This window comes from Serinus canaria, chromosome 9 (assembly GCF_022539315.1).
Source record: "Serinus canaria isolate serCan28SL12 chromosome 9, serCan2020, whole genome shotgun sequence".
In the NCBI taxonomy this organism is placed as follows: Eukaryota; Metazoa; Chordata; class Aves; order Passeriformes; family Fringillidae; genus Serinus; species Serinus canaria.
Genome location: NC_066323.1, coordinates 6,070,551 through 6,098,303, shown reverse-complemented (window position 1 = coordinate 6,098,303; position 27,753 = coordinate 6,070,551). Strand labels below are relative to the sequence as shown.

At 45.9% G+C, this 27,753-nt stretch overlaps 1 protein-coding gene across 4 annotated transcripts in view; it reads left to right on the top strand.

Annotated features, from left to right (window-relative positions):
• The first annotated feature begins 22,212 nt into the window (after positions 1 to 22,212).
• Positions 22,213 to 27,753, top strand: part of TBL1XR1 (TBL1X/Y related 1) — a 108,248-nt gene continuing 102,707 nt past the window's right edge. For 2 of the 4 annotated variants that reach the window (XM_009089040.4, XM_018912782.3), the window contains exon 1: positions 22,213 to 22,586. The gene's annotated coding sequence lies outside the window, so the exon portion shown is untranslated. Of the gene's footprint in view, positions 22,587 to 23,547; positions 23,634 to 27,753 lie in introns of those variants that run through there. The other 2 variants (XM_018912786.3, XM_018912784.3) reach the window with 2 other exon arrangements.

Below are 27,753 nucleotides of genomic sequence, written 5' to 3'. Positions count from 1 at the left end.
AACAGTCTGGTGACAAATAACTGGCAATCCTGGAGAGATTCAGGACTGAGGAGGAATTCTGACCTCAAAGGATAGGAATAGGACATCAGGGTGAGAACAAGCAGCTGAAGGCACTTATGGCTCCTCTGGAGGTGTCAGCTGCAGCTCTGATTGCACCTCCTGATAGTGCTCCAGCAATCACAAAGTGATAAAGCAGGAACTGACCCATTTTTGCTTCTGACACCCATCCTCAATGAACTGTCCTTTTCAGCCCCAAGTTCCTGCAGAGTTCATCTGACAGAGAGTCCTGGCTCCTCCAAGAAAGTCCTGCATCTCCAAGATTATATTGAACATGGGACAACAGGGAAGACACTTATAGGTGTTGGTTGGCTTCTAGGTAAGCAAAAATTAGGAATCGTCTCTCATCTCAGAAGTGCCTGTGAGTCCACTTTTTGTTTGCTTTTTGGGCAACAACACAGGTTATTGCTCACTGCAGCAATGGAGGATGCTTTGAAAGAAGAAATTCATGTTGTAACTGACTCAGGACTCCTGTTTGTACAGAAAATGAGCTGAAATGCAGAGCCTTATTCTGGTGATGAAGAAGGGTTCTCATATCAGCTGTCATAAGACTCTTCAGAGAGAATGAATCACAAACCACCATGATAGGCATGCTGGAAATGCTCACGTAGATAAACCTGACACTGTTCCCGTTGCTGTAGGCCAGGCACATATGAAGTGTTGCTTTACATAATAATCTTGAGAAGGCAAGCAAGCTTTTTAGATTCCTTTGTCCTTTGAAAACAGTGCCCTGTGTGCCCTCCTCTTGGGGCAGGTAGGTGTATTTGCACACTGCCAGGTAATTACAACGTGATGGGTATTAGCCTGTATCTTTCTGCCTCTGGTTTGTTGCCAGTGGTTTATCCATATATCCTTTGGGATTGATGTTTCAGCTATAGGGCCACTGTATGAGTGAGAAGTGGAATCAGGGTGAATCTCCAGCTTGTCTCTTTTAGTGTGGTCTGGCTCTTGGAGTCCAGTCATTACCTTGGCCTGCAGACAGATATTTGTATAATTAAGTATTTGGAAGATGGGCTGCGTGTGGCAAACTTTCCACCTTGGGACCAAAAAGGAAAGGGGGTGGTTTGGAGGGAGAAGAGAAATGCTGCTGTTTGATGGGTCCTGGGAGGGACCTCTGGTCCTCAGTGGCTGCTGTGCCAGGCACAGCAGACAGGGCTGGAAGAGGAGCAGGTGTGTCAGGTGAGGTGTCCAGCACCACGTTTCCTGAGCCAGATATGGGATCTGTGCAGCTCCCCTATGCATTGTCCTAAAATGAACATGAGTCTGCCATAGTTACAGTTCAGGGCTGCTGGACCTTCCTTCTGGATTGGGAGGGCTTTTGCTTGTAGCCTTAAAGAAAGACCATGTGTTTTTTAAGCACATGCTGGGGTTGTGAACAAATGGTTAATATTGCTGCACGGCAGCCAGAGAAGCTGGCTTAGGAATGTTTCCTCCTTTCAGCCTGCCCTTTTTCTATCTTTCTTTCCTTTTTTTTTTTTTTTTTTTTATGGTACCATATAGTGTTTAATAATTCAATACATACATAATCCAAAATAAACACACTAATTAACCTTTGTTTTGAGAAATTTAATTAGTTAATGCTTAGTCTCTGTTCAGCTTCCAAACAGTTTGGAGTGGGAAAGGTGCCATGGGGAAAGCATGGCAAAATATGTTTAATGCTGAGCACCTTCAATTATTTAAACAGTAACGTGGGCTGGACCAATTAAAAAACAAAGTTGTTATACAGGCATATACGTGCTGAAATATCTTGATGTTGTGTTCCCAAACTCCAGCCTTGCTGCAGAAATATATCTGTGCATAAAGCAACTGTATGGAGGAGGGAAGCTGGTGGATGAGGAGTGATTCAGCTGCTTGCCAGGAGCCCCAGAACTTCCCTGCTGGGCTCAGGGTGCAGCAGGGGTAAGGGAGGTGCTAAAGCTGTTGTGGTGGTGACTGCCCATCTTAGCTGGGGGAAGCTGGAGGACAAATCATGCCCTGTGTCCCAAATAGATGATGAATTTTCTGAAAGGTCAAATGCTGTGCTCTGACTCACTAGTACAAGTCATCCACGGCCCAAGTGCCTTCCTTCAAAATGTGTTACTGTAGGGTAATAATTTTAGCCAAATCCTCAAGCTTTAATATTCTTCCCCAGATGAACTGTAAATAAAATTATTTCCTAAGAGCACTTATTTGAGCTTGATTATTAAATACATTGCCAAAATCTGGTCGTTTAATATACTGCCTGCTACTTGAGCTGAAGTATCTGAAAGACAAAGAACGAAGTAAACGAAAAGGAAATCAACATTTTGCTAAATTGCATGTTTTTAAAAATCCTATAATTGAGGCTGCTACTTCATTTCCATTTGTAAAACAGATTGAGTTCCCCTTCCATCTCCTAATGGATCTGGTTTATCTCTGATACTAATTGCAGCATTTGCATGGTTTGCACAGGCTGTTGGTGACAGGACGTTGGGTAGGGAAAGTCAAACATCTCCTGCTGAGCTCTGGGCTGTCACTGAGGAGTGATACTTGGCACCGAGCTCTGCTGAACTTCAAGCCCTTGTTCTTTCTCCTATGGCTCCAAAGTCTGGGTCAATCAACCAAAATAAACTTGTTAATTCGTTTTCAGGATTCTGTGCCTCAGGTCTCACTTGAGAAGCAGTGGGAAGGCTCAGGTGATAATAAAGCAAGACCAGACAGTCTGGATGTTTAATTAAACTTTTCCATGCTCTCTCTGACCTAGTGACTGGGCTGGAAATGTCACCAGGACAAAGGCTGCTCATGAGGTTTCCATGTGGGCTTTCCTGCTGCCAGAGGATGTGGGGAGATGTGGGAGGGGGTTGCAGCTCTTTTCTTGTTCTTTCAGGTTATTGTTGGGAAGGGAATTATGATCTGAGGGAAAAGAAAACAAGTTTGAGTTTCTTTAGATGAATGAGCCTTTTCTTGGGCCCTGCTATAGCAAATCTGTTGGCACACACCTGAATTAAGCACGTCTGGGTGCTGGGTCTGGTGGAAACATGCCTCTTAGCAGCTGTTCAAGAGCTCAGGTATACACCTTTTACTGCTGGGGTGAGGAGCTAAAGCAGCTTTTCAGAGGACTGCACCCAGGAATGTGAGCTGGAGACCTCTGTTCTCCCCTACCTATTGGTCTTTGTAGCCCAGAAACTTTTCCTGGTACCCCTGTTCACAGATCTATGATAAAAGCTTCTGTGAGGTGTTTCAGACTCTAGCATCAGTATCCACACCTATAGAAGCAGGCTTAGGATTCACCCTTTGCTGTCCATCCTTTCATTTTGCATTTACAAACACAAATGTTTGTCTTTTTATTTTTTTTTAAGGCAGTCTTGAAAATGATCCATTGGATTCCCAGCGTGGCAGAGGGAGCCCTGGCCACACAGTGGCCTTTGTGGAGCAGGTCCATGGGCTTGGTGCCACCAGCACCACAGGGGAGCTTGTAATAACCACACCAGCACAGCCCAGATGTCTTGGAGAGGATTTGGTTTCAAGACACATGGCTGCAAGTTCAGGAGAACGTGGAGGGGGGAAGGGATTCTGCTCTAATATACATAATTTGTTTAAAAAGTTTGCAGGTGTTAGAATTTTTATTGAAAGCTGGGAGCTGAGAAATCGTATCCAGTCGGTGAGGTAATGGTTTCTCTGCTTGGGGAGTGCACACAATCTGCATTAAATAAAGGGCAGCTGTGTTGCCAGCAGAATTTTATATATATGAAAACTAATCTGAGCCATACCAAGCCAGACCTCCGCTCCTGCAAATCCTGGGAGAGAACAAGAAACTCCACTGATTGCTCACAGCTTTCCTCCAAAAGCTGGTGGGGATTGTCCCCCCAGGCGTGGGAGCCCCTGTCCCAGCTCCATCACCCTGCAGCTGTGGGGGATGAGCTGAGGGGACCAGGGATGCTGCTGTGCTGGAGACATCCCTACAGCTCATCACAGGCTTTGGGATAGTGGGAACAGCTGCTTGCCCTGTCAGCTCCCAACTAAAATCCTGTGACCTGTGGTCCAATGGGAGCCAGGTAGAGCTGGGTCCTCACCTCAGCTCCAGCTGCAGGGCTTTGCTCTCCTAAGCCAGAGAAGGAGAGCACACACCAGCAGTAGTTCCCATGGAGCTATTCAAGGGTTGTAGTTTGCTGTTTCCTCTTTCTCTGAGCTCAGTTCTGCTATATGTTGAAGCCCCAGTAGAGAATTTTTTTTCTTCTTATTGTTTTTTTTTTTTTTTAATAGACAGGTTGTAATGTCAGGATATGAGGTTGAAAGGGCAGGTCTGAGTCAACTCTCAGATGAATTCTGAGCATTTCCTTTCTACGTGGATGAGTTCCAAGAATTTATCTCAGTTCAATAAACCCCACTTATTTCTGATGCTCATTCAAACAGACTTTGAATCCCTTGTGCCCACAGACCAGGTCTGGTCATTTGGGTTCTGCAAAGCTTTTTCCAAAGAGGTCAGGGCATGTGGAGTCGGTGTGGGGGGATGTTTTGGGGTGACAGTTGAAGTAGGTTTCTTTATTTTTATATATATTATTGACATTACAGATTTGAAATAAATAAATACACACACACACACACACACATATATACATACACATATATACATACATGTGTTTATATACCCTACTGCCTGTCAGGATACAGCCTGTAAGACTCAGGTCCTTTGAGGTATTGCCTGCATCCAGTGCCTGGCCCTGGCAGACACAGGTCCTGCTCTAAGGGTGTGGGTACGGACTTTGTCCTCAACCCAGCCCCTCCAGGAGTGTGGCACCTTCCCATCACACAGCAGTTACATAAACAGGGCTAAAATTAGAGCAGATGACACTTCACAGGCACAGCATCATCCCCGGGGGCTCTCAGGGTTTCTTGCAGCTGGGGCTAAGGAAGGCACAGCAATGGTGTGGGGCTCTGGTGCTGGAGTCCCCACATCCCCCACCTCCCTTAGCCTGGACTGAGTGAGTCCCATGGGGTCTTTTTGGCTGCCTGAAGTAAATTTTCTCTTATTTCCCTCCAGGCTGTCTTTTCCCCTGTTGCTGAATTTCACTCAGCATAATGATTTCAGGGGCACCATTTTCAATTTCCTCTGCGGAGCCAAAATTAATACTGAGTTTATGCCACAGTGTAGCAGCACTTTAAGCATCCACCAGCAGTGTGCATATTTCACAATAATGTAATGGCTCCTAAAACCAAATACTGCTTAAACCACCATGGTATCCACTGTAAATATCAGCAATTCCTGCCTGAACCACGGCACCAGCAATGATGACTCTGTAGGTGCTGCTGATGTGCCCATTAACATCCCCCTGTGATAACCATTTTTTTTAACACCAGGGGCACGTTTGGATGCTGCTGCAGGGCGGGCAGGAAGAGGTGCTGGCCTTCACCTGGGAGAATGGAAAGATTCACAGCTTGCATTTTTCTATTTCCCTTTCAGCACTGCCTCTGTAGGGCAGCCCCTCTCCTCTCACTTCCATCACCTCCTCCCATTGTGGCTCTGGGCGAGGCTTAGATCCAGACAAGAAAGTTTGGGTCTATTTTCCTCAGTCCCCAAGCCTTGTGGGCAAATTGTTGAGATGAAGGTTTTTAGCTGAGTTATTTCTTTGGGTTATGCCCTTCTGTCTGTGTCTCACCACTTTCAGTGAGGTGGCCATAAGGTTTATTTTTTAAGTAATACATATAGGTGGGAAGAACAGAGGGAAATTTGTCAAACAAGCAGGTTCTAAGTGATTGCCAAGACTGACCATGTTTGCTGCTTTGGGATGGTGATTTTGACTCTGTTTAGAAAGGAGCAGGGGGATTACAAGAACCCGTGTGTGCAAAAGTACACAAGCCATTAATTATGGCGACTGCTGCATGATAGAATCTAGCAAGAGCTAATGGAGCTTGAGAAACCTGTGGAAAATGTTAGTGAGAGCTGTCAGGATGTTTGTCTTAGAGCTGCTTTGGATGATCTCATCTCTCCAACGTTTCAGAGGGCGAGGGGTGTGCCGGGTCAGCTGGAGCCGGCGGGCAGGCGCCCCGCTTGGGAAAGAGGGCAATGGATGGGGGCTCGGGGTCTGCCCAGGCAGAGAGAGGGGCACTTACAGGGCTCCATGGCTGGAGATTAAAAATAGGGATGGAAAGAGTAGGGCTTGAGGGCATTTGGAAAGCATTGTGTTGTGTCTTTTCTTCCTGCTCCTCTGAAACAGCCTAAATAAAATGTCACTTGGCATTGCATAACAGGGCGATGCAGGGCCTGGGGAGCAGCTCAGAGGGGCAGCACTGGAGCCCCAGGCGAGGCAGGAGGGATGTGGCTGGGATGGGGAGCTGATGTGCTGCTGCATGCAGGGCAAGAACCAAGGGCAAGAACCGCTTCCCAGGGGAATTCCTGCTGCTCCCAACCCTTCTCCACACTGTGGCTCGCAGAGACTATGCCTGGAGGACCAAGCGATGACAAACAGGTCAAAAATGGTGGCTTGGTAATGTCAGAGCCAGGAGTCAGCTCTGTGTTCTGATTTATAAGAGATCTCTCTCTGTGTCCCAGGGCTGCCTTGGCTTCTCATTCATGCTGGCGATGACGAAGGGCCGTGCTTAAGCAGCATGACCGAGCTGGCACGGGCGGCTTTTAGGAGCAGGAAACCGCTCCCTTTATCCTCGCTTGATCTTTTGAGTGAAATACGTGCAGTGCCCTTGTCAGCAGTAAGAGCCTCCTAAGGAAAGAAAGAAAGGTTAGCAAGCAGAAACAGATGTTTACCTTTAACTTCTGGCTTTGTGTGGACTGGGGAGACTGGGGGAGGGGGGTTTGCAAGGCAGGGAAAATGCTCTCTGGAAGCCTGAGAAAGTCCTGTCGGATCGAATCTGCCTCTCCCTTCATTTTGCTGTGGTTTTTATTTGGCCCGGTGTCCTTTCATCATTATTATTATTATTTAAACACACCATTCTCTTAAGGGAAAGATAATTGCTTTTTCTTTCTTCTGCCTGAGCTTCTCAACATGATTAAGATATAGAAACCAAATGCCTGGACATGAGGATGATCTAATAGGCACCGACCAGGCCGAGTCACTGTGGCCCAGTTTAAAAACATGGCACTATTCCAGAATCTATTTGTTTCTCTTAATATGGTGATTTGTTTTTCTATATTGCTCTTTATAATTATCACTGTGCTGTGTATTCACTGGCTCTAGGCTCAGTATAATATAAATCTGGAATTAGTCTATTGAAGTCAGTGTCAGATACATTTCCTTTAACATCTAAACTAGGTCTTAGGCCCATTTATCCTACTGTAGCTCCGAACTAACAACACTGAAATAAATACACACCAGTGTTTTTCAAAAAAGCCTTTGCCATGGTCCTTGCCTCCAACTTCTACCCTTAGGCTAAACCTTGGGCTGGGGGTTAGAAAAAACAAAAATCATTTTAAAAAGTGGTGAAACATTGAAGTAAGTTGCCAGACAGTGACTCCACCACCAGGGAGGTGGTGGAGTCACTGTCTAGAAGTGTTCAAGAGGCCTCTGGAGGTGGCACTTGGAGGACATGGTTTAGGAGTGATTGTGGTGGGCTGGGTACATGGTTGGACTCGATGATCTTGAAGGTCTCTTCCAACCTTGATGAGTCTGTGATTCTGTGAAGATAACACCTGTGGCATCTTGCTGTGCCTTCAGAATGAGCCTTCTTTAACCCCCTCTGAGATCTGGCTCTGTTTGCCCTTGATGGAGAAGGGATGGCTCAGAGCCAGTGCTTGCCCTGCACAGCTGGTGATGAGGTTGGTGTTCCTTCACCACTTGAGGTCAGCCTCCAAAATGCAGGATAACCCTGCCCTCAGGCTACTCTTAAATCTGCTGCTTGAACCTTTTTTCTTTCTCTGGGCTGCCAGGGCTGGAAACTCCTTTTACAGGTCCATGAGATCCTGTGGCATAGCATGTGCATGGTCAGAGCTGATTTGGTCCAATATTTATTTATCCTTCCCAAGGTTGTGTTCAGTAGTTCAAGAGGAAGGTGGGGAGGCCCTGGCACAGGCTGCCCAGAGAAGCTGTGGCTGCCCCATCCCTGGAATTGTTCAAGGCCAGGCTGGACAGGGCTTGGAGCAAGCTGGGCTAGTGGAAAGTGTCCCTGCCCATGGCAGGGGGGTTGGAATGAGATGGTCTTTAAGGCCTCTTGATGTTCTTAGAGGTCTTTTCCAGCCTAAATTATTCTATAATTGTATATATATGTAAATTATCAGGGAAGATATTATATATGAAATATATTATTAATTATAATAATTAAATATAGTATTAAATATTATATATTATTGCTGCACACACACACATGGAGCTGCCTTGAGTGGAGGGACCATGGCTCTTCCCCTGGAAGCAGCCAAGTGCTTTTCTGCAGGCTCTGGCAGACATTTCTTTAAAATAAAAGGAATATATAACTTTTCAATCTCTTCCCATTTTAGATTCTGATAATCTGGAGACATCCTGATATTTCTGAGGGATTAAGTGCTTTTTTTTCCTTTCTCAGATGAAGGTTGTGCACTTCAATGGGTGCCCAAAAATACACCTCGTGCTTCCCAGTGTTTTCCCCAGTATTTTTTCTTCAGTTGCTGCACAATGAATGCACTTCACAAGGCTGTGCTGCTGCTTGATAACACAGCTGGAGAGAAGCTATTTTCTGATTTTCAGATACTGTGGTTTATCTCTAATGTTGGTTTTCACTGGCAGTTTAAGAAGTTCTTAGAAAACTCTTCAACTTCCCCCTTAGTACTGAGATGGTAAGAGCAGATAAAACTTGTCACTTAATAATAACCATCAAAAAATTTAGAGGCTCTTTTGTTCTTTTGAGATAAACTCAGGAGCTATTATTTGGTTTTTAGAGACAACACATGGCTCATCTCTACCCCAGGGAGAAAGGGAAATTATTAACTATTAAATTAGAAAGGACAACTGTCCTTTCTACTGGACCTAAACAAACAAATAAACACCCTCAACATTCCCCTTCCCCCCCCCCCCCCCCCAAAGAATGTAGATTTTTTAATTGAAAAGTTGAAACTTGAAGATCTGGGGGCAAACCTTTCAATTCAAAGCCAAAAGTTCTGACTGGGAGATTTTCTTGCTGGGTAGTTTTGTGGGCCAAGACACACTCTTGTGTCACCATATGATGCCCTTTCAAATGGAAATCAAGATGTCCCTGGTCATGGTGCCTCCCTGGGGATGAGGATGGGCTTGGGAGCTCTTCCCATGAGGAAAAAAGGAAGCATTTTTTGTTAGGAAAAAAAATTTTACTATTTCCACAGGACAGCAGGCCTGTTTGTGAAGATTTCTGTTAAAAATACATCATTTTCCCAGAAAACATTGTTCCTGCTGGCTATGTGCATCACTTCAGAGCAAAGAGACCTTCTGGTCCTTTCCTAAACATCCCCCCAAACCACTAATATCCAACCAGCTCCTGCTCCCTGTTAGAATTCAAACCACAGCCTTCCTCACCACTCCTTCTCTCAGGTGACATTTAAACCTGTCAGCAGTTACAACTGGTGTCACCTAATCTTTGCAACCAGTGCAAAAATTGCACTCTGGCTTCTAAAAACAGACAAAGGAAGGGGTTGGCTAAGAATGGACATAAATACTCCAAAAGGCCTGTGTGCTGCTGTCCTTGCTGCTGGCCTGACAGTGTTTCCACCACTCCTTCCCTTGGAAAGCAAAATAAATCAGGGCAGTGGTGAGTAATAACATGCAATAAGCAGAGATGAGAAATATATTTATCAGCAGTCAAATGACATGGATAGTGTGTCACCACTGTCCCTACACCACATTTGATGGCACCTAAGTGTCTCTAGGGATAAGGAAAGGGTGTTGGGACATATCTGCTGAGAAGCTGGAACACAATTCCCATAGAGCAGCTGGAAGGGGATCCCAAAAGGGATCCTCAAAAGACTCCTAAAGAGATTCATATAATTGTAAGGTTTTAACAATTTAACGTCTAAATTGTTAAGGTTAAGGTCCTGAAGTCCAGCCATCAACTGGAGGTCTAAGGTCCTGAAGTCCAGCCATCAACTCAGCACCACCTCAATGTTCACCACTAAAGCAATCCTCAACTGCCATATCCACATGTTTTTAACACTTCCAGGGATGGTGACTTCACAGCTTCCTTGGGCAGCTTGCTGTGAGGAATTTATTGCTAATATCTAATCTAAACCTCCCTGAATTCTGTCACCCATGGGCTCTGGCATTTCAGAGCTGGTTGGAACACAGCCATGCCCCGATACTGCCTTGAGTCTTGAACACACATGTGAATGATCCTAATTGCTTTCATCTGGCCCAAAATGTGGCCACTGGTAAGCAAAGACCTGCTGTTTATGTAAAGTACAAAGGAGGCCAGACAGTCCTCTCGAGCTGTTTCCGTTTCCCCATGATTAATATATTCAAGTCTATAGTCATTTGTTTTTACAAACTTCACAAACAAAACCTTGATGTTTTGGTACCAAGCTCAAATATGGGAACAATTTGGTTCCCAGTGCCAGCATTTCTGATGCAAGAACTGAAAGGCGTCCAGAAATGCCGTGTTTTCACTGAATAGTCTTCAGTCCCAAGATATAGCATTTTTAAAGCATTACAGAAGCAAAAACAATCCCAGTGCCTTGAAAGCTTTTTACACTGACTCTGCTTCATGGAAACACTGACTCAGGGCCAAATGGCTGATTATGTCGTGTGATGTAAGAAGGAGTTAGAAAGCTTAGCAGGGCATTAGAATAATGCAGTGTGTGTGTCTGTGTCTGTGTGCAGTGAAGGGGGGACATGGCATTTATTAGAAAGCTTTAAATCTTTTGCAGCTCCACGTTAGTCACTTGCAAAACAGTCTCAGACCCAGCTGAAAGCGATGGGGATGTGATGTGTGACAAGCTCTAAGCTGCTGAGCTGAGCTGAGCTCCTGCTCGAGATCTTTTCAGTTCATTTCAAGGCTGCAAAACCTTCCTCGCTGGGGTGTGGGGGAAGCAAATGCTGCTGCTGTGCAGCCAAGGCAGAAAAGGACTCTCTTACACTTCTGGAAGGGGAGAGCTAAATTGTGGCTTGTCTTCTGCTGTCACACTTCACTAAGGGTGGAAACTTGGGGATGGTGCAGCTCTCCCCCAATTCAGATGCTGGCAGAGGGGGGACAAAAAATGGCAAATTGCTGGCAAAAATGTGATGTGAGGGGAGTCCCAGCCCTGCCTGTTCTCTGCTCTGTGCTGGTGGGAGCCACTTCATTGGGGAAGATTTTATCATTTACTTTATCTCATTGTCCAGAGAAGCCATTCATTGCAAATGTGAACTTTGAGACAAGTAAAAGTCAGAGATGACCCAAGTGCCTGGAGGCATAAAACCAGCTGCTGAATTGTTCAGCTTGTTTAATGAAATGGAGCAGCACAAAGCCACAGTTCAAGTGTAGATCTGTATATAAAACACTGGCACTCAAACAACTTATGGAGCTTTCTGCAAATTTAAGATTGGGAAACCTGGCTGGTGTGAGCTATTAGGAAGTGATTTGGGATAGAAAGTCCTATTGGAAAAGCTGCCCTCCCTGTAGTGCTGTGATGGCAGAACATGAAGGAGCTGGGGATGTGCCAGCTCAGAGCTGCTGTAGGAGGTCAAGGGGAGCTGCTGCTCAAACCTCAGGTCTGGCTACAGTGAAGGGCTGTTGTCAACTTGCCCTTGAGTGGTGACTCCCTGCAGAGCTGCAGGTAAGTCACTGTCCCCGCTGCACCTGCAGGACAGACTGAGCTACGAGGCAGATGTGCTGCAGATCACTCCTGTTTTCTAAGTATTTCCATTCTACACACACACACAGAGCCATCCCACAGCCATCCACGCCGTTCTTTCCTTCCCAGCCACACCAGTTCCCAGCAGTTTGACTGTGAATGGGCAGCTGTCTGCCCATAGTGCCCTCACTGCCCATATTGCCCTCTATGCCCTCACCCTGCTCCCTGTCTGCCCATGGCACAGCCCCATGGCCTCTCCTGCCTGCTGGGCAGCTGTGATGGCTCCAGGCTGTCAGTGCTCCCAGCCTGTTCCCAGTGTGGAGGGTGAGTAAGGCTGTCTCATCACGCTGCTCCCACCTCCAGTGAGTCATCAGCCAAGAGGAGATGCAGGCACTGAACTATATTTGATGCCTGTATCTGAAACACTGGGTTTGAATGACTGTGCAGGTCATTAGATCCCTAATTTCTTCTTTAATGGATTTACTAATGTATCTGATGAATAAAGAGATGCTCAATGGTAAATAGAAATACCATTTGCAACCTTGGACTTGAAATGGGGCCATAATGTTGCCTTTACTTATGTTTACCCAAGGGCTGTGGACCTCACTGAGGTGGAACAGGGTGAATGTTGCAGTGACAGGGGCTGGGAGTGTCACTCCAGGCTACTGCCAAAGGAACAACTTGTGCATGCACAGGGTTTTTGGGACATGAATGATCCCATTGACTCCTGATCAACTGCGGATACGACTTGGGCTGAATGGGTCTTGTGTTTGCACGGAGAGATGGCCCAGAAGGACCCAAGAACGATTCCAAGCAGACATTGCTCAGTGTTGCTTTGTATGTGCAGGGTCTGTCCTAGCCCTGGCTGTGACCCCTGAGGGGGTCCTGGGTGCTGGTGTGCCTGAGACTGTGCTCAGGGGTGGCATGAGCAGGGTCCTGCCTGACCCTGCAGGCTGCACTGACCCCTCAGAAGGGCTCACACTCCCTGCACAGGGGCTGCCATCCCTCCTGCTTGGGAGGGAGCTCTGTGCCCTGCTGGGTGCAGTGATTTGAGCCTCTTGTTTCACAAGAGCCACAGTGGTGCAGGATTATGTGATTACACATCCACATCCATTTGTGTAACGCTGGCAGCCTCCTCGGTGAATATTTCTGTGCCTCCAGTTTCTAAATGGCATTTCTGCTACCAGCCATATATCATCATTACCAGCCAGGCTTTGGAGGATGCACAAACAAAGTGTGATATTACTTAAACCTCTGCAAGTACTGTCTGATAATTAATCAGGCGTGGGTTGGTTATGTTTTCACCCTACTCGGTGAAGAATAATGCAGTGCAAGGGAGCAGGATTTTGGTTAAAATTCTCTGGTGAGCTGCTCCCCCAGATCAGGACAGCTGTCTCCCTGCATGTTTGTGTATGAGGGTACCGTGGACAAGAAGGCTTGTCCAAATCTTTTTCTTCCTCCTGAAGCATCAGATAGCCACTGAGTCAGTGCCAGAGGTGAGAGCTCAGCCCAGAGGAACCAAGAGTCCTATCCAAGACTGCAGACTCCCAGCCCTTGCTGGCCCAGACATCAGTTGATTTTTGGGGTCTCATCCTGCAGCTATTTCTGCTGTGGTGTTTTCTGCAATCGTGCCATTATGTATTAATAGGGGATGGAGCTGGCAGCAGGAAAGGGCAGCAGAAGCACACATTTGTCTTGCTGTCCAGTAAGCCACATAACAAATAGCGATGCCAAGTGTAATCCTGCTTCAGTTAAAACTGTTGCTTTGGTTTGTCATCATTCATTGTTTGCAGTACAGCTGCTTAATGACAGGATGTGGGAAATGAAAAGTTTTTTATGTCCTAGGAGACTTTTTAAAATAAAAATTCCTGAGTGATGAAGGGGAAGAAGGTGCTTGCGTGGAAACTCTGGGTCTCAGCACCGAGACACAGCCTGGATGGAGTGAGCCTTTCCCCAACAAGGCTCAGGAGATGGAGGCTTTGCTCTCAGCTTTAAAAATAACCTGCTGTGTAAATCCAGGCAGTATCCGTGCCTCAGCTTGCTTTGCTTACATTACACATTTGCTGCAGCTGCCTCTGCCTGGTGCCTTGCAGAACAGGACCCGTGTTAGATAGGAAGAAATTAATAATGAAAGACAAATGCCACGGATCTGTGTGTGGCCACTTCTTTGCAAAATGCCCCATGGCCAATTAAGTTAGCAAATGTTACATATTGAACCTCAATACAGAGAAATGGAGGGAGTTTATCCATATGGACCATGAGCAAGAAGATGAAATCTGAGGTGGACAGAGCACTTGTAGAGGAGACTTCATTAAGCCAGTAAGGAAAGAGACAATCCCAAGTATGCCAAGACCTGGGTGTGTGGAGGTGCCTTTTTTATTTTTGGGTACATTTTAACGATCTTAGTTTTCATACATGCCACAGTGGGGCCACAGTGGGGCTCCAGCCCTTCTGCCTGTTAATCACTTCTAATTGACAGTGCAGAATTAGCAGTGGGTGCATGATCTTTGCTCCCAGTAGGAACTCTCTACGTGGGTGCACTGCACATCATGTAAGCCAAGAGGGAAGGTGATGGGTTTGGAGGGAGATGTATTTCATTTGTGCTTTAAACTCATTTCTGGCAGGTACAGCCCTTGAAGAACCATTGATGAGTATGTGGCCAATAAATCTGCATAATTGCTAGCCCATGCCCTGCTTCACTCTGCCTCTAGAAATACTCTCCCTCCTCTTCTATGTATATTTATTGAGTCATGTCCTGAACTATGTGGAATCAGTGTGGAATTTGCCTTGGGTTCCTCTCTGCTGGCCCAGGGCTTCTCAGCAGTGTAAGCAAAATTAAAGGAGGTGCTGGGGTTGGGATGAAACCACTCCTGCTTATCAAAGAGTGAGAAAGAGACAAGTCAGGGAGCTGTGCTCTCTGCCCTAAGTGCTGCAGGAGGATTGGGGAGTGGCTGAAATCCTTGTGGTATGCTTCCCACATACCTGGGATTCTCCATGTTTCACAACCTCAGATAAATGTTGCCTTTTTTTAAGGACTATTTGATATATTCTTGCAGTAATCTATTACCAGCAGATCACCGCCATGCTCATCACCACTCTCTAGGTCCAGAAGTTGTTTTTTTCTGTGTGTTTGCTTGTATCCCTTGAAAATTTCTATTTCCAACAAGCCTACTGTTATCTCACTTTTGCTATTTTAAGTTCCGTGGCACAAAAAGGCTGACTCACAGAAAGCCATGTTGTAGGAAATATTGGCTCAGCTGAGGAAATAATTCTCAGTTCATTCTCCCACTGTGAGATTTGGGTTTTGGGGTTTTTTTTTGTTTTTGTTTTTATTTGTTTTGTTTTGTTAGGATTTTTGTTGTTGGTGGTGGTGGTTTTTTTGTTTTGTTTTGTTTTGTTTTGTTTGTGTTCTTTCTTTTCTTTTCTTTTTTTTTTTTTTTTTTTTTTGGTGTGTGTGAGTGTTTTGGTCTCATGGTATGGCACACATCAAGCACTGTGAAATATTGACAGCTATTCCTAAATGCTCTGCTCTACCCAGTCTGATCTTTCTTTTTGCTCATACCCTGAAGTGTTTTATGTACCTGCTAGGAACGTTACACAGGATGCTCGCACAGCTCATAAAATTTGGTCTTGTATTGGAAATGTTTTGTGGGATTGTGCTGCTTAATCTACTGCAGCCACTCACAGTTCCTGTCACAGGGAGGGGGTGAAGATTACAGCTGGCTTGGGGAAGTTTGATACCTTATCAGAAGTCCTCAAGAATAAAACTGAAAGAAGTGGATGTTCAATAAAATGTAGATAATTGACTGAAAAAAAGGGGAAATACAGCAAGCCCCAGTGAAGTCATCCTTTAGGCTGGGCTTATGCTGCTGTCAGTTCCCTCTGAGTACCTGCAGTCACCCTCTGCTAGGGGATTGAGTGGAATAAATCCTGGGTGTGCTTTAATTAAGTGTTAAGCACATCGGTGATGTGCAGTGAAAGACAAGGCTGGAGATCCAGGATGGAATCCTTGCCCAGCGGGGTGGGGAAACAAAAACAACCCAACAACTACAAAACCTCTATTGACTTCAAGGGCTTTAATCACTGGAGCAAGTTGTCTAATAACATACTGCAGGGTGTGCTTTGGCACTGCCACCTTCATCATTCATTTTATGCTTAATATGCTAGAAAACAATGTTTAACATCTGGTGTAAGTGGATATAGCATATCTGTCTACAAGAAAGCAGCTGATGCAAATAATTTAAGAAATAAAACCAGTTCAAGTGTACCTATTGATATTTTTTTCTACACTTTTTTGACACTATCATTAGCAAAACCTAATTAGAAGGTGGTTTTCAACAACTGCTGTCCTCAAGGCATAATGTATAGCCCTCATATAAATAATATTATCATCTTAAAAATACTTCATAAACACTAATTTATCCTCCCAATTTCTTGTGAGATAGATAATTATGTGTTAACAATAATATAATCACCATTAGTAGCTGTGTTAGTCCTCTCTTTTTATAGATAGAAGCTCATGCCCTGATAATAAACAGCTTGCTGAAGGCCTCATGAGAAGTCTTTCAGGACTCTGATTAGGGAGGGAATCAGTCCTGGCTCTGTCCTCCCCTCACATAAAAACCAGAACAACGTTGTATAATGAAAAAAACCAGGGTTTAAGTATGGGCAAGAAAGAGAAATCTCCTTCAGGTTGGCTGGATTCTTGGACTCACAGGAAATATTCCAACAATATGTGACAGAGATCAAGGTAAACAACAAATATTATACCTTTTGTACTTGTGCCTTTATTTACTCTGCAGTAATTACATCAAGTAGTGTAGATCACATTATGATTCACTATGACGCTTACAAGACTGAATTTTTTGCAACCACATCCTGAGCCTGTGAGATAATCTGTTTGATCTCCTACAAGGACTAGATATGTCTTGCTTGAAACTTCAGAGGTATGCCAGAGCAGCTGGGACACACCCTTTTTCGTAACCATGTTAAAATACAACAAGTTTGGATTTGCTCAGCCACTGTAGGACGTAACATCTGAGTTACATGGCTGCTAGGAAGGGAGTTTTGCCATAACCTCAGAGTTAACAGGGGATTCTTCAGTGTTTCTGTCTGAGAAGTAACATTTTCTTTCCATCTAAAAAAAATGTGCATATTTACATACGCAAAAAACCCCAAACCAAAAAAAAATCCGACAAAACAAAAAACCCCAATCCTTAGCAAATTATTAAAGCCAAAACACAAATTTGTCGCCATGCCTGCAAGAACCCCAGTTCACACTGATGCTGCAGTGCTGCACCTGCAATAACTGAACCCGCTGAGGTCAGTGTGTGTCACTTCCCAGAGTGAGGTCTGTATCAGCACCTTCCCAGGCTGTTCACTCATTTTTCTTCTCTTCTTGTGTGAAACCTCCACCAATCCTCCTGGGGCTGGATTGTGGATAGCAATGGATGACATTCAGCTTTATTTTGTCCTCTGTCTTGTGCCAGGTAGCACAGTGGGAGCTCAGGTGGGCAGGGACATTCTCTGCCCCAAACAAACAGCCCCTCCATGGGCAGGAATGCCCTGGGACTGCAGCTACAAACCCACTGGTTTTCCTCTCCAAAAATTAAAAGGGACCATGTGGCCCAGCAGAAGCCAAGGTGCAGGAACTTGGTGCAGGGTGCTTGAAGGAGCTCAGGCAGTGGGCATCTCTTTATTTTCCTTTAAAAATCCATTCCTCTGGCACTGATCTGGAAGCTCTCCTTGGTGTGGCACATTCACACACACATCTGTGTTTCTCTAACAGCCTTCAGGGAATGATGGCTCTCTGGGTGGGAGCTCAGCAGCAATAAAACAGTGAGGCCAGGCTGTTTGGTAGGCATCCCCATCCTGCAGCAGTCCTGACCTTGCTCATCTGTACTATTTTTTGGGGCCCTGTGGTAGATTAGAAAATAGCAAGGTGAAATTGCCCTTGTGCAGGAGGGCTGGGGCCAGCAGCCGTGTCCAGGGAGGTGCAGAACAGTTCACATGCCTGAACACTGAGTGAGAGCTGAACATGCTCTGAGCAGCATAACTCGTGTCCTGAAGCTCCTGAAAGAAGCACTTCATGGCCGTGGATCACACAGTTCATCAGCTGCCTGTGAATGAGGGACTGTTCACCTGGTCATGCTATTCCTCTGCTCCTGCTGTTTATTCTGGGAAACAGAAGCCTCCCAAATCGATCTGGTAAGTGTATCAACGATACACTTGTGTATCAAATGATTGGTTTTGGATTGACTCCTCCCTGGCTCATGGAGATCTACAGGGTTAGCCCTGTGTGTATGCTTTAAAACAACTGATGAAACTAGTGGTACTGTGATGTTGATCACCAGTGTTGGACATTTTTTACCATATATGATCACTAAATGATGAATCAGCAATAAATTTATGATAAGGTGGGGCAGAAGATGCTCCCTTCTCAGAAAGAAGCCCTTTTCCAGCATGTCCTCTCCTGCAAAGACTCATTGTCAGCAGCTTCAAAAGGAATAAAACCACTGCCTTCAAACTAGTGAACCTGTTTCCTTTCTCAGTATGCCCAATAAAAATACAAATAATTTAGAAGTAGGTTTTTTTCCTTAATGTTGATATCTCCCTCAAATTAAGGGGAAAAAAAGGTCTCAGGAGCATGAAGGCCTCTAGGCCGAACTGTCCAGTGCTTCTGATCCAGAGGAACTCTTGGTGGAATTGCTAGGGTGTGGGTGTACCTGCTCATTAGGATTAAAGTGCCCTTGTGGTTCACATTAATCCACTTTGGGGTACAAAGTGACAAAAGCATCTTTGTGGGGGATCCCTCCGTGTGGGGAGCCTGGTCCTTCCCCTGCCCTGCCAAGCCCGGAGCTCCCCCGTGGGAGCCTGATGGTTCTTCTGTTTAAATCAACAGGGTTTAAGTCCCGCTGGTTTAAATATCAGGTTTAACTGGGGCTTGCCTGCATATCAAAGGCACTATGGTAATTTTTACGAGGGAAAGTGCGGAGGGAAAGTGTTTGCCTGGTGCTGTCCAGGCTCCTCCCTGCCCTCCGTGCTGAGTCACTGCCCTTCCTCACCCAGGAGCCTGCACCCTCCTGGTGCTGAGTTTGTGCAGGATGGGGGCTGGGGGACCCCTGCATCAACAAAAGCTAAAAATGAACTAAGAGCCTTCCTGGTGCCCTGCTATTTATTTACAGGCTGCTGTGCATGGCGAGCTCCACTCTGGCACCTGGGTGGAGTGTGGACTGGGCTTGAACTTTTCTGGAGGCAGCCATCTGCTTCCTGCTGATGTGCTGGTGCCTCGCTGTGCCTTCAGTCTCGCTCCAATCTGCACAAGATTTATGGATAGATATTATATAGATTTAACACAATAGCATGGGTTTTATTATTTGCTGGAAAATGTTAATAAACCCCAAGTATTACAGATGCATTTTAATCCCTGAAGTGATTTTTGAGTAGAATACATGAATTATTAATTGTTGTTATTGTTATTATTGCAGTGCATATCTACCTCACAGGGCATTGTGAGGATTAATTAATTCTTGTAAAGATGTAAAAGGCCGTATAGGTGTCAAGGGTTATGACTAAAGTGCTTTGAAAATGGAAACCACTCTGCAAGTGCCAAGTATTATTATTTATGGAGTCCAGGCAGTGTGCTTGGTGCTGTGCAAACACTGGGCCAGTTATTGCAAATATTTGCTTATATGTGCTTGGTAGGCCGAGCACTCCCTGTTACAAGTCATTTCAACTATTTTAAGGATGTGTCTTAAAAATATGGGCGTGAGAAGACTTTCCAGTCATTGGGATGATGAAGCCACTGGTCGTAAGCAGCTGTCACTGAAGAACTTCAGAAGCGTGCTTTTATTCAAACACAGAGATGAACCAAGACCTCACATCTGCCCCAGTTATACCTCTGAAAGTTAGAGTTTTATCCAGTCTTTCTTGCTACTTTGGGAAGGGAAGTGTAACAAGAGTTATTGTTTAGAAGTGGCTCTCCCAGAAGGCAAAGCCAACTCCCTGAGCTCAGCTTGCTCACTGAACCACAACCTGCTCAACTGCCCCGTGTTACCCAACATCTGTTCTTGGAAACCTCTGAGAGCGAGAGCCTCCTTCCCATACGCTCTGGAAGTGTCCCCTGTAGCTCTGAATCCAGCTGCACATTTGGGCAAGAGAACTGCAAAGGCTAAAGCCCATCACGGAGGGTGAGAGGCCTTAGTGCAGTCCTGCAGGGCGTTCGCCTTCGTGAAAAAAGGGAAACCAGAACAAAACAGATGGGGGACGACCATTAAAGCACAAATCGCCAGAATTCACTTTGCAGATCCTGCAGAGCAGAGCTTCTCGGTAAATCGCCCAGTTGGGCACATCGTCGTGTTAAAAAGAGAGCCTGGCACCCCAGAGCCGCGACGGAACATTTGGAGAACACCAGACCACAGAAACCTTCAGCCAGATGACTTCAGCTCAGCACGTTGTCGCTGCTCGGCAGATGGATGGGAAGACAGTGTTTGTAGTTCCTGAGGGCCAAACAACGCACACTTCAGGGATTCTCCCTCCCCCGTTCCTCACACAAGCCTTTTGAACATCACACCTCTCATTCCCATTTCATGGACTTCTCCCATGTCCTTCTTCAGGCCCCTGCTGTCCCCCAGTCCCCCAGAAGAGTTCCCTTTCCTCTTGCCTTAGGCTATGCGCATATTCCCATTCCCCTTCCTCCACACTGCTTACTGCTTATCTTCTTTCACCTGGGAAATAAATCAGAGTATCAAGAGGTCAAACTCCATTAGAAGCACGGACAGATCTAAGATAATAATGCGTGAACGCGTTAATGAGTGCCTTGCCACTTTTTCTTCCCCTCTTAAATTTCTTGACTTTCAGTAAACTTTGGAGCTGGACTGGATAGTGTTCAAAATTATTGCCTCTTTACATACCCAAAGCAGACAGCCTACACACCATTAGTGACAAGAGAAAGTTGCCCACTTGGGCCACCAAAATCATTACACAAATAAATGTGGACACCAAGTGATTTACAATTACAAATATGCTTCATGGCTTTTCTAGAAAGATTTAGGTTTCCTTACATAACTCTGGTCTGTATTTAAATATTTTTGTTCATATAGCAAAGAAAAATGCATGGGTTTGACCCTGAAGAAAATGAGTACTATGAGAGGATCCCACACCCAGAGATCTACCCAAGGCTTTGTGGAGCTGATGGACCTCATCTGCTAGTGGGATGATGCTTAGGTAGGCAAAATCTGCCTATGGTATATCCCAGGTGTTAGACTGAAGGTAAAATCCAGAACTGCTGCGTAGTTCTCTGGCAATGCTCTATCTACAAAAAAAACAAAAAAAAAAACAAAACCAAAAAAAAAAAAAAAAAAAAAGAAAAAGAAAAAGAAAAAGAAAAAAAAGGCACTACATTCATGACCGTTTCTTTATCCACTGCCAGCTGCAGTGAAATTGAGTTCTGAAATTGAGTGTGGTGATGTGGATGCCCTATTTGAGCAGCACCAGAGCTGGGCTGGGATGTGTGGAGAGCCTTGGAATGAGCTGGGATAACCTCGGATGTTGCCATCGCATCAGTGCAGGGTTTGTGGTCATTGGGACTCTGCACGGGTGCCAATGTCCGGACATAAGAGTGCTGGACCATGGCCCAAGAGTGTGAAATGCTCTTGCAAAACCATTTTAAGATGGAAAGAGCTGCCTGGTGACGAATGTGGTTTTGATTAACAAAGCTTGCTTTCAAAAACAAACAATGCGGCCCTGTAGATGACGAACAGCATTTCAATTGTAAAAATGAGCAGCACCCAGGTAGGACATTGCATTAGCGATGCGGAGGATTATTTTTATTAAATGAAACGAGAAGGCAGAGGCGGCAGCGGGGTGCCCGCACGGGGCTGGATCCCGGTGCCAGGTGCCATCGCCAACCGCGACGGGCTGCGAGGAGAGAGGCGAAACCACCATGTTACATCCTGCATTTACATAAGCTCTGTTGGCAGCGCAGTTTAATGTCTTTCCTAGAAAAGCTCCGCGGCCTGGGGCCTGCCGTGCCCGGGCGGCCTCCCCTTCGCTTCCCTCCCTTTGCCCGCGGCCGCCTCCCCTCCCCTCCCGCACTGCCGGGCGCGGCGGGGAAGGCGTCAGGGAGCGGGTCCCCCTCCCGACCCCCGCGCTGGGCTTGTGTGGCCGGGCCGGGCCGCTCCTCCTCGCCTGGCCTCGCCTCCCGGCTCCGCTGCTTCCCTTCCTCCTTCCTTCCCTCCCTTCCTTCCCTTCCCTTCCCTCCGCCGGCGCCCATTTCGGCGCGGCCGGGCACCCGGAGTGTCTGCGGGCCGCCGGCTGCTCCGCGCCGCTTGGCTCCTTCCCCCAGTAACAGCTCCCACATTCCGCCCCGATCCCTCCTCAATCTCAATCACACACACACATATTACTTTTTTTTTTCTCCCCTCCTTCCTCGGGACTTAATCTCCAGTCCCCCCCCCCCCCACCCCGCCCTCCCCACCCTCCCCTCCCCCGGCCCCTGGCTCGGATATAATTGAATATCACAGCGCTACGCGCTGGGTATTTTTTTTCCTTCCTCCTCCTGTGTGTGTGGTGGTTTTGTTGGTTTTTTTTTTTTCCCCTGGTGTTTTTTTCCTCCTCCTCCTCTCGGTGTGGACACCTTAAAAATACATATATATATATATATATATATATGTGTATATACATATATATATAATCGATAACTATACGCGTGTACACACACACACTCACACAGGCAGGGATGTGCGCGTGTATACACGCGGCGGTATAAAACACACGGGAGGAGGAGAGACAATCCAGGGTGAATTCCTCGTGTCTCCATTCCCTGGGAAAGGGGGGAGCAGCCGCTCGCAAGGTAAGAACCGGGGGGCTCCGAGCCCCGGGGGCGGGCAGGGGCCGGGGATGGGGGTGGGGGGCGGCCGCCCTGCTTGTGTCGGTGGAGGCGGGAGGGGGATGGGACCACAACGCCTCTGTGACCCCCCGTTTTTATTAATATGTGTCATATATATACATATATATATATATACACACACACGCACACACATACATATATTTATATATACACACATATTTATCCCTTCCCCTCCCCCACCCCGCGCCGCTGGCTTCCCCTCCCCCACCCGCCTTCATTTTTTAAAATTAAAAAAAAAAAAAAAGAGAAAAGGTTTAATGGAGCGGGGGATGGGGGGGGACACCGGCCTCGGCAGCGAATGGCACACTGGAGCCATGGCGAGAAGGCCTATTTTTAGCCCGATTTGTGTGGAAGAGCGGCTTCCCCTCCCCCCCTTCCCGCATATTTACTTGGGGGGGGAGGGGAAGGGGGGGCAGGGCCGGGTCGGGATGGGGGAGGGGAGGCCCTTCCCCTCCCCCACTCGCGGAGTTCTCCCCCATCCCGGCTCCCCGTTCCTGGGAAGGGGATCCACCCCCACCCCGGGCCATTCCCGATGATCCCCCCCGAGCCAAGTTATTGATCAGTTCGCCCGCGAAGTTCGGGTGGAACATGCAATGCCCCGCGGTGGCAGGGAGCGGGCCCGGTTCGGCGCACAAAATAAGCTTTTATTTCCCCGTTTCCCAGCGTCTCTCCTTCCCAGGGCTTATCCCTGTCCGAAGCCCTGGTGTAAATTTCGTGTTGTATCAATTAGAGGGACTCGCGTGGTCGATGCGGTGTGTACTGTTTGCTTGGTGGAGGATTTAAGTCCTGAAATATGTGGCTTGTTATTGTTGTACCCTCGAAAGGGTTAAAATTTATCGTGTTGTTCCAGGTGAATTTAATCTTTCATCACCGAATTTCCTTTTAAGGCAGCTTGACAGAATAAAAGTCTCTCCCTCGCTTGTCTTTATCCCCAGAACAGCAAAACTTTGTCTGTGCTTTATGGCAGGGGCTGGTTGCTGCAGATGACACGTGAGTCTGGAGGAAAGTTTGGTTTGTAGGTCGCTGTGTAGGAAAGTGAAGTTTGCTGGTGAAGTTTTTACTACTCTCCAGTGTGCTCGACTTCCTCGTTTTCCTGTCTGTGTAAATCAAATTCCTAACTGATTTATGGGGGAGGGGATCACAAAACATATTCCTTCCTTATTGTTAAGGCATGGGAGGCATGATCAGGAGAAACAGGTCTTTGTTGCATAAAAAAAAGAGTTTTGTGGGCTTGTCTGACTTGCTTTGCTGTCCTTCCATGCTAAAAGAAATGTCTGAGCACGTTGTGTGCTTTAAAAAGGTTCTTTGCTGTTGATGGTCTCTGCCCTTTGGGTGTTGTGAGTTGTGCTCCTTGAGCAGCAAGGGCACCATATGCAAAGTTGGTGTTTGGGGTTTGGTTGTACCCGGGCTTTAGGGCAGTTTTGTGCCCTCTTCTTCTCTGAGTAACCCAAAGGCTTGTCCATGTGAGGCTCACGTTGCGTTTGGGGCCTTCCTTTGGACATGTGTGTTAGTGGGTTTTTTGGAATATGTTCCAAATGAGGACTGGACTACAAGCTCCTGTGTGTGTCCTTAAATTTAAGTGAGCGGGTATGTGTTTATGAATGAGCTGTGAAGGGGTTTTTGCCCTTATCCATTGAAAAAAAGGGGCCGCTGATGGTGCTTAGGGCACAGGTGGTGCCCTGTAATTGATCGAAACAAACTTTCTGTGGTTTTCTCTAGTGTTTTTTTTTCCCTTTGTTTTTGTTTAAGGTCTAATGGAATGGCAACATTTGTATTATTTACCTCAGGTCGCCTGAGCCGGTACACTGTCGCTATCTTAAGTTTTCTTGGGGGAAGTTGGATTTTTCTCCATGAGAACTGTGTTTTCTGGTACTCTGTCTTGGGAGCCTGGTGGCCTGCCTCCCAAACTGTTATTGGGAACACCTGGAAGACACTTAGCTCTCATTCCTTGAGGAAAGGAGAAGGAAATGTAATTTAAATGTATGAAAGGAGTTGGGGTTTGGCTTTTGGGCTTTATAATTTATTTTTAAGACTTTGCAAGAATGTATAGTTTTTGTTTGTTTGAACGTGCATAGCCATAACGTGTCTTTGTAGCAAAGAGAGTACAATAATTACAGAAGATTCTGTTGCTTAAGCTTTTTCCCCCCCTTCAAACAGGTAGTTAAGATTTTTTTTCTTGGTTTCTTTTTAAATATGAATACTTCTTTCAGTTTTACTCTATATATGGTAATTATTGATGTTTGTGTAATGCTTTGAAGTTGTAAGGCAGGGTATAAGCGCTAAGTACCCAACAGCAATACTTCATAGTCATTTTCCCATCATGAAAGAGTTTGATGCTAAAAAGTGCTACAGCCCTAAGCATAAAAGAGACTCTGGATGGATTAGGGGAAATGGCCAAAATTGCTGATAATGTTGTTTTCAGATAATAGTTTTAAGTTAGGAAGAACAGATCTGAATAATGTAAAGCAAACTGAGTTATTTTACCTAACTTCATTTTGGTCTGGAATTTAATAGAACGTAGACTTCACATTTGAGTCAGAATGTGTTTGCTGTTACAAGTTTCGTTGTGGCAGCAAAGACCCACATCCTACAAGGATGTAATCGTGCAGAAGTCAGGAAGTCCTGTAAAACACATAGCTTTGTGAACATCACTGGTCTCGTTCAGCTGAATGAGCTCAGCAGCTGCCTGTGAAGTTGCTCCCAGGAGTTGGGTGTGTTTTGTATTAGTGGTGGGCAGTAGGATGTGAATCTTGCATTACACTGATGCTGTTTTGGTACAACAGCACTGTACAGTGTTTTGGGAAGGCTGAGGTAGTGGCGGGTGTGACACCTTTTCATCACTAATTCCTCTGCTTGTTGGGAGTCCCAAGTGACAATCACCCCTCCAGTTTTTGCTTGCTTTGCCTGTCTCTTCTGCCCCCCTGGTCCCACAGCTGCTGAGGATTGTGGTGCCTGTGTGAATTCTGACACCTTGCTGGCGAGGACACTGCTGGCAGGCGGAGAGACAGACACAAGTCTCCTGCCAGCTCTTCCCCTCCCCAGCTGGGATAAGGTGGTGGTGGTAAAGTGGTCTGGTCTGTGCTTTGGAGAGGAGAGCAAGGACAGGGTGTGCTGCAGGTCAGTGTTGTGTCAATACTGCAATATTGTGATTCTGGGATGTATCGTACCCGAGTGTGACTCATTGATAATCTAACTCACATTGTTCGTATTGAGTGGTGTGATGCTGGTCTGTGTGCTGACCATCCTCACTGGGTGTGTGTTTGCACATGCCTGCACACAGAGTTCAGGGTGTAATAATGACTGTATTTAGTGCCCTAAACATCAGCTCATGCAAGTAGCTGCAGGTTGGGGGAGAAGTGAAAGTGTGTGTGCGTACACTCTGTAATTATGCATGTTTGGCTCCTGCAAAAAGTAACTGCTCTGAGAATATACTCATTGCATGCTCATTTTTAAATACAAATTTAAGTGTTTGTGTTAGGTGAAGGAGTGTCAGGAGCTTCCCATTAGGAGCTATGATTGACAGCTCTTCTCTCTTTTTGAGTTGCATTGCTGCATTAATGTAGTAGCTTCAAATTAACAGGTGATGAAGAAACCATTTCTATGTTTCTGCTATTGATTTAGCTACCCCTGTCCCAAATGTGGTCAGTTTTTTAAGTTCTGAAGTATGAAGTTAGATGGTCTTAATTTCTATAAATCACTTAATGACAAGTGACTTTACTAGAAAAAGGTTCAAGTGATCCTGACCAGAGTGGATAGAGACGGTTTTATTCATTTCGTAATTGGTTTCTTCTGAGATAAAGTGTGACAGTGAAATGAGGAATAAGGAATATCTTTTGATATGAAATAGTAGGGGAATATATTGGCTTTCCTTTAATTTTGCAAAAATTGAATTAGCTAACTGGAGGTAAGAAGCAGTGAAAATGAGGCAGCTTAGCTGTCACTCTGGGAGAGTTGATAGCTTGAGTGAGAAGGTTGGGAAGTCTGGTCTGGAAATTGCTGATTTGTATGAAAACTGGCAAACTTCTTAGGGTTCTGTCTTGTGGTATCTAATCCAAGATGAGAAGGCCCTTTCTTTCCCTCTCATAATGTAAACAAGGCTGAGCTTGCTTATACAAAATGCCCTAGAGTTTTAGCGGCCTTGTTTGAGCTCAGGTTAAATGTGTCTTTGGTTCGGAAGGTTCTACAGAACCGTAACTCAGTTTACACTCTGAAACCTTTGTCTTTAATACCTTACCATTTAACGTTTCTGTGACATCCTTTAGACTTAACTTTTTATATTGATAAGGAGCATTAAAAAGAATTCTGCCTTGATAAGAAGTAAGTGGTCATTCCAAGCTGGAGGTTGTGTAATTGTAGGGGGAAAATTCACGTATTGGTTGGGTGTGTAGGATTTTGCTGTCTTGGCTAGCCTAGCCAAGGAGTGAAATTGCTGAGGTTGCAGCTCACACCTGCTCACTTGCTTCTTGGATGGGCTGATTGCAGGGAAGACTTTTGAGTGTATTTTCTTACCTGTAGAAATAGTAATCAGAAAGTCTGGTGAATTGGTGTAGCTTTCTGAAGAACTTAGCTCCAAAGTGATGAGGGGGAGCATTATGGAATAGTCTTGGCCAATATATGCAGCGTCTTTCCAAGAGTCTCAATTTAATTTGGATATAATTGTGTGTGGCCAAACTCAGTGCTAAGTGGAGATACTGAGGTCCTTTGGAATATGTTAGCTGGAATGCCAGAAGCAACATCCCTAGGTATGCTATTGGCCCAACACACCATTTTTTGAGGATGAGTAATGCAGGCAGATTGGGTGTCAGCCTGGCTGTGTGGTTCAGTGCCTGCCCATGGCCCTTGCTGGTCCTCTCTGTATCCTTCTTGCCTCCAAGAGCTGGAAGTGTGGTGGCAATGGGGATCTGGTCCCTGAATTTGTGCTGTAGTTGTGCTTGGTGCAAGCTTGACTCCACTTAAGAAGAGTATAAGCTGCCATCTGCATCTCTAAAGTAAGATATTAATAGTCTTATTTTCAAAGATGCTGAGTCCCTGCAGTTGCATGTGAAGTTGGCAGTCTCTGTGTGTGTGCTTAGCATTTCTAAAAATCAACTCTTGTGTGTGGTTTGCAGGC